We start from the raw sequence: 7,467 nt of genomic DNA on the forward strand, positions 1-7,467 counted from the left end.
ACACATGACAAGACAAAAACATAGTGACTTGCAAGATAAACCAAATAAAGATAAACGTGGTGAACTGCTCAGTTCTGCTCTGCCTCTGACTGCTTCTTCAACCGGGCGGAGCAGAGCATTATGCCACCCAACTGTCAAGTCTCGCGTTGCCAGTCGTCATGTCTCTCAAGCAGTACATCTGCCCTCTAGCGGTTGAGTATCGTAATTGCATTTTGTATTTACTTGTAAAATGAAAGAAAGTCAAATACGGAGAATGGTGTATATGAATGTGTAACAGCAAAAAATAATGCTAATTCAAAGGTTAATACTAACTTCGCCGGATGGGCTTAAGCAGGCTATACAGTAGCCAGTCCAATTCAGAGTTAAATCGTGGCTACACATAGACCATTTCAATGAAATGATACTAATCTCAGTTTGTTTTCATAGTTGACTTGCTAACATGATCTGATGCCATGCACCTCACAAGTTGCGTGGGCGAAAACTACCAATTTTAACACTATTTTGGCTAGAAGTGGGATGCACACAGCCGGTGATCAGGGCTATAGCCAAGCCGTTGAAATGACGGCAATTGATAGCCTCGATTTTGCCGGATGGACTAAAAGCAGACTACACGTTGCCGGTCCAATTCAGAGCTAAATCGTGGCTACACATAGATTGCAAACATGATGGGATATTATCTATCTCACAAGCTGCGTAGGCAAAAACTACAATATTACCAATTTTGGCTAGAAGTGGACTACAAATGGGCTACAAATAGCCGGCCAATTGGGAGCTAAATCGTGGCTACGCAGACCATGTCAAACAAATGAAACTAAACACCTTGTAATCACTGCTGCCTTTGCTTACATGATGGAATATCATACATCTCGCAAGCTGCGTTGGCAAAACCTAAATCTAACCAATTTAAAAATAATTTTGGCTAGAAGTGGGTTACACATAGCCGGACTAAATCGGGGCTATATCTAGCCGTCTATTGCTTGCTGGGAAACCTCATTAACAGCATTTCATTCTTTTAAATCGCACATTTTGCTCTTACAGCTAGATCTATGGTTATTTGGGAATTTATTTATTTATTTAGGAATAAAAAGAAAGCACTTTGGTTCATTGCCAGTGAGATGTCAAACAGCCACATGATCGTTGTCTAATCCAAGTCGCATAAAGGATAAAAGTTGGACAATTTGTATAGCACCTTTCTTATCAGTGCTGCAAAGTGCTTCACAAAATTAAAATGTAGCATACAGCAGACAGAATAACAAAAAAACTGAATAAAAACAGCAACAGAAACGCTTTTTAGGCATTAGGATTTTTTTTAAGTGTTCTACCTTCATGAGGTAGACAAGGCTCACTAGAGGCTGGCATAATTTAGATGAATTAAACATTAATCTGAACTTTTTTCAACGTTTTTATGTGGATAACACATGAGCCTTAGAATAATTTAGACAGCTGTCATCCTGCGCGGGAGGAGCCTCAACGCAACGCTTCACACGTCAGTTCAATATGGCGGAGTGAGGACGTTCCAACTGACAAGCCAGGTTCACGCGCCTCCTCGCATCTTCTCCTCGTTTCCTCCGTGACCTTTGACCGAGGAGTCGAAGAAGAGACGCGAGGCGAGGAGACGAGGAGAAATCGTTACCAAATGGAATGCACCCAGTGTGTGTTTAAGAGTACCGACTGGAGCCCATGCTGATTTCCTGCTTTGGCCCACAGCAGCACTCACCATTTAGTTTGTCTTCTTACCCAGAATGCTATCCTAGATAGAATACCATTGTTCACTAACGACAAAAAGACAAAGACAAATTGCATACTGGCTTACATTTACTCATCATAAACATTGTGTTGTGTGGTGTCTATGATATGATTGTCTTTCTCTTGGCCTACAGGAACATGATACCTGACAATCTAGTTGAGGCAACCTTCCTACAGGTTTGACAGTCTACATATATGTAGTGCATCAATTTACACTGCCTCTCAATATGTATCAGTGTGGAGCTGAGCTGCAGGCCCCTCCCGCTCTGCCTGAGTGAATCAGGTCTGGGTATGGCTCCCAGCTGCAGCCAGCTGATTAAGTGCACCAGGTGGAGGTGATCTGATGATCAGCAGGAGGTTTGGAGGCACACACAAAGAGGACAGCGAGGTTTGAGCAGTGCGAGAGACAATCGTCGGAGAATCTGGACCAGGAGAAGGACACTGCAAGATTGAGGCTTGCTTCAAAGTAGGAAGAAGGAGCCGGCTTTCCACGTGTATTGGCCTTGAAGACTTTCAAAATAAAAGAAAGAAAAGGAAAAAAAGCTGGATATTGGTCATTGAGTGAATCCCTGTCCAATCTTCTGAAGCAAGCTGCCTCTTCAAGTGGGGGCTTGTCACTCACAAGAGTGAAGCACTTGACAGTGAAAAACCGCTGTGGAGACTGGAAGAGAGGATCCTGAACAGCAAGTCCAAAGGCCTGGTAACACACTGCATCTCACCTTGGCCAATCCTGCTCGAAAGAAGATGGTTGACTCAAAGTCACTGGAGTAGCTTAAAGCCCATAGGACAAGTGCGAAGCGGCAATTCTCCCGGCTGGGCAACAGCATTGTACGGATGCATGCCATGATGCCAGAAGAGGAGCTCAGAGACTGTTTCAAAAAGCTTATAATTGAGGCCAACAAAGTCATAGAAGCAAATGATGATGTGGAGGCCCAGTACCGTGCAGAGGCGGAGCCAGATGCGGATCCTGAAGAAGTTCCCGGGCTAAGCGAGCAGCAGAAGGCCGATATTGGGAAAACTGCAAGTGAGTGTGAGCTGAAACTGAAAGAGCTGAAGGATCTCGTCCAGAAGACACTGTGGGCCAACTTCGGAGAAGAAGAACTGACAATGGCGGTCAAGGCTGCAGAAGAGAAAGTAGAGAGTGTGACGTCCTTTGAACCTGGTGGAAATAAAGAGACCTTTGACTTCATGTTCGACTACATGGAAAGACTGGTTAAGAGGGCCAAAGAGCTGCACACGGTGGAAGTGTTGGGCCCCTCCTGCTGAGCAAAAAGACTTCCAGCTACGTGTAAGAGGGCTTGAGGAGGTAATTCCCAAGTTGATGTCTAGAAAAGCAGAGTTCATTGAAGCAAAAGCTAAAGAAGACGCTGAAAGAGTTGTGGGTGCAGCTTCCACCAGTTATCCAACATCAGCTGTCAGGCTGAAGCCAACCTCCCTCCCCAAGTTTACTGGCATCAGGCGGGACTTTCATCGCTGGAAAAGGGACTGGGAGGCCCTCCAGAAGCAAGGAGAACCCACTGGGTCAAAAGAAGTCAAAAAGTTCCAGCTTCTCGACAGTTTGGATGAGAAAATAATGAGGGATCTTCGACTGATGACCTACAACACAGCAGATGACATCTTCCGTGTCCTGGAGAACAGGTTTGGAAACCAAACTGCAATTGCCATTGAGATAGTTGAGGAGCTTCAGAGACTTCCAGCTGTCAAAAGTCACCAGCCCAAGAAAATTGTGGAGCTCATCCAAGCTGTTGAGAAAGCCCTTGAAGACCTGAGTGACCTTGGTGACACTGGCGCTTTAAAGAACCCTCTGGTGACAAAGTCGATTGAAAGCAAGCTTCCTGATGCATTGAAGAAAGAGTGGCTTCTCTTTGCAGCTGAGAGGATCGGTGCTGGACCAGAGAAGCGCTTTGACAGTCTTCTGGCCTTTCTCAAGAGTCAAGAGAGCATCTATGAGCAGCTGGACCAATTGAGGGATGAAGAGCTGCCAAGGAAAGAAAACCGACCTGAGCAAAGGCAAGCCAGAACCAGAGCCTCAAACCAGTCTAGCAGCTATCTCTCAGGGTGTGTCGTCTGTGGGGACATCAAACACAAGAAGAAGCTGTACTTCTGCAAAAAGTTCTGTGTGCTCAAGCTCACAGAGAAGAAGGATGCAGTATGAAAACTGGGAGCCTGCTGGAAATGTCTGGAGGTCCATGACAATGATAATCACTGCAAAACTTCATTCCTGTGCAAAAATCCTGAGTGTGAGGACAAGAGAGCCACAGACCACCACTACTATCTGTGTCCCAACGCTGAAGCATCCAGAGGCAACGCAGCCCCAAGGAGGAGCAAAGGCAGCACAGTGGGAGGTGGCAACAAGAGGAATTACACCGAGGCCCAGGAAGAATTCTTCAGAAACCTCTCACCTGAATTAGCCCAACAATGCCGGGACGCCTTCTGCAATACAGCAGCCAGCACCTCTCATGTTGCAAAGAGTCACTTAAGTCTTCTGGCAGAGAGCGGCCTAGTGGAGTGGCCTGTCCTCATGATGCTTTTGGAAGTGACAGCTAATGCTGGACAAAAGATTGGGACCCTGATTGACCTGGCTTCTGACACCAATTATATCACTCATGAGGCAGCAAGTCGGCTCAATCTCAGAAGTGAAGACATCACGCTTGTGGTCCATGGGGTAGGAGGCATGAAAGTCTTCGTCAAAACAAAGCGGTACCTTCTGAAAATCCGTGTCAGCACCTCAAGAGGCACTCTCAGGTCCCACCAGCTGGTTTGCTATGGCCTAGACAGCATCGCAGACATCCACACACGTGTCGGCCAAAAAACTGCAAGAGTTCTTCCCAGACATCCCGCTCGGTGACCTGAGAAGACCAAGAGAGATCCACCTTCTTGTAAGTCACAAGGAGGGTCAGCTGGCCGCAGAAAATCTGCACTGTGGGGGACCTCGTGCTGTGGGACGGACCAATGGGAAAGACAGTTGCTGGCACCCATCCTGAGTTGGTTGAGGAGGTCACTGTATCAGCCCATACATCGAGAACGCACTTCGCAAGGTCCATGAGAACTGCTGCTGTGAGGTATGAAGAACACACCGGTGCAGTCCCCATTCATCCTCCACAAAGCCAGCAAGCTCCAATGGCCATCCAACCTCAGCAATCCAGTTGCGCAGCTACAACATCCCACTTCCTCCAGTGGTGGAAGTGGGACAGCATTGGTGCTGGCTGTGTCCCGAGATGTGGGGGCTGTCGCTGTGGTAACTGTCAGCCAGGCGGCAAAGAAATGACCCTCGCTGAAGTAAGGGAGCTGGAGGTGGTAAAGAGTGGCCTCACATATGTAGGTGCTGATGACCACAGTGAGAAGCCTCACTGGCACGCCAAGTACCCCTGGGTAGAAGATCCAGCCACATTACCAAGCAACAAGAGTGTAGTGGAGGCCACATTCCTGAGGACGGAGAGGCAGCTGTCAAGGGAGCCAGAGTGGAAGGGCGCCTATGCTGCTCAAGTTCACGAGATGGTCGAGCGCAGGAGCGCAATGAAGTTGTCTAAAGACGTCCTTCATGCATGGACTGGTCCAGTGTGGTACATCAGCCACCTTATTGCACCCAACCCACACTCCGTCACAACTCCCGTGAGACTGGTCTGGAACAGTAGTCAAAAGTACAGAGGGGTGAGTCTCAATGATCTCCTGCTGAAGGGCCCTGACGTCCTCAACTCCATTCGTGCTGTGCTTCTCAAATTCCGGAGGGGAGGTTTTGCTGCTTTGGGAGACATAAAGAAAATGTACAATACAGTGTGGCTTGAGGACCAAGAGGTGCATTTGCATAGATTCCTGTGGCGTGACTCTGAAGAGGAGGAGCTGGGTGAATATGCTGTCACAAGAGTTAACATTGGAGACAAGCCAGCAGGTTGTATCGCCCAACTCGCCATGAGAGAGACGGCTAACCTTCCCCAGTTCAGCCATCTTGAGGAAGAGCGTTGAGTGCTACGGGAAGACAGCTATGTTGATGACCTCTTGACCTCTCATGATAACTTGGACCAGCTTAAAGTTATCACAGAAAATGTGGAGCAGATCCTGAATGCAGGAGGATTTGAGTTGAAGCCGTGGGTCTTCTCTGGTCAAAGAAAGCAGGAGTCTGTCGGGAAACAGGAACAGGTGGCTACTCCAAAGACTGTGATCCTGCCAAATCAGCTCAAGGAGGAAGACAACAAAGCTCTTGGCCTCGGCTACACCGTGGAGGATGACAAGCTTCATGCCATGGTTGGGATAAACTTCTCAAAGAGGAGGAGGAAGATGAGACTCGGCCAGAACCTTCAACTGGAGCAGGTGAGGGTTCAGACGCCAGACCCACTGACACGACGAGAGTTACTCAGCCAAGTTTCTGGACTGTATGACCCGATTGGTCTGACGACGCCTGCAAAGCAGAAAGGGGCCATTTTGGTTCGGAGAGCACTTCAGGAGGCCAAACCTAAGTGTAGCACCATCAAAGACACTTGGGACCTTGCGCTGTCAGGAAAGCTCAGAGAGGATGCCATCAGCCTTTTTGAAGAATACGCTCAGCTGAGCAAGATCAAGTTCCACAGAGCCCTGACGCCAGTGGGTGCGCCGGCTGAACCTGATGCAATCACCTTCTCTGATGGCAGCGAGAATGCTTATGGTGCCGTCCTGTATCTGCGGTGGGCCTGTGACCAAGGTTCTATGGTGAGGCTGGTGGAGTCTAAAGCTAAACTGACTCCCCTAGACCACAAGGGGGAAGCAGTCAAAGCTGAGCTGTGTGGAGCAGTGTTCGCCGCCCGCTTAAAGAAGTACTTTGAGCAACATGGCCGAATTCAAGTCAAGCGGTGGTACCATTTTGTTGACAGCCAAACAGTCCTTGGTGCAATTCAGCGTGAGAGCTATGGCTTCCAGACCTTTTTCGCCAACAGGATTGGAGAAATCCAAAGCAGCACACAACCTCAGGATTGGTGGTGGATCCCTGGACCACTGAACATCGCTGACATCATCACTCGTGGGGCTGGCCCAAAAGACTTGGATGAAAATTCACCATGGCAGCTAGGACCAAAGTTCCTGAGTCTACCAGCTGATGAGTGGCCAATTAAGTCTGCAAAGGAGGTATCAGCAACTGCCAGAGAGAGCGTTGGAAAGATGCAGAAGAAATCTTTTGCTGCTGCACTCACAAGAGCTCAGGTAAAGAAAGAGCCACCTGATCTGGAGCTTCGGAGGCCACCTGCTGGTGCTGCTGTCAAAAACCTGGTGAATGAAGGACGGTTCAGCAACCTGACTTGCCTGGTTAAGACGGTCGCCCAGGTCTGGAGGCAGCAAAATGCTTTGCATGCCAAAATAGGATCTTGGGAATTCCAAAGTGGGAGGCAGTCTCATCAGCTGGCATCATCTCTGTAACAGAGCGTCAAGATGCTTTAAGAGACATTTTTCTTGCTGCACAGGAGGGCGTGACCTTTCCAACCACCACAATAGACCGGCTAGTAGTCTACAAAGAGGAAGAAACCGGACTACTGGTTTGTGGTGGGAGAGTCCAGGGCCCTCATTTATCAACAGTGCGTACGCACAGATGTGTGCGTAATGGGTGCGTACGATAATTTCTACGCAAAGTGTGGAATTTATCAACTTGTACTTGTACTTAGGAATGGGTGTAAATATAAGCACAGCTCTGACCATGCTTACGCACAGCTTCCAGTGGTAGAATAGGGAAACTGCAAATAGAAAGCATTGCGAGTGAAC

This window comes from Centroberyx affinis, unplaced genomic scaffold (assembly GCF_046629955.1).
Source record: "Centroberyx affinis isolate AG114_WGS23_722 - 3 ecotype Tasmania unplaced genomic scaffold, CSIRO-AGI_Caff_v1 ptg000534l_1, whole genome shotgun sequence".
Lineage (NCBI taxonomy): Eukaryota > Metazoa > Chordata > Actinopteri > Beryciformes > Berycidae > Centroberyx > Centroberyx affinis.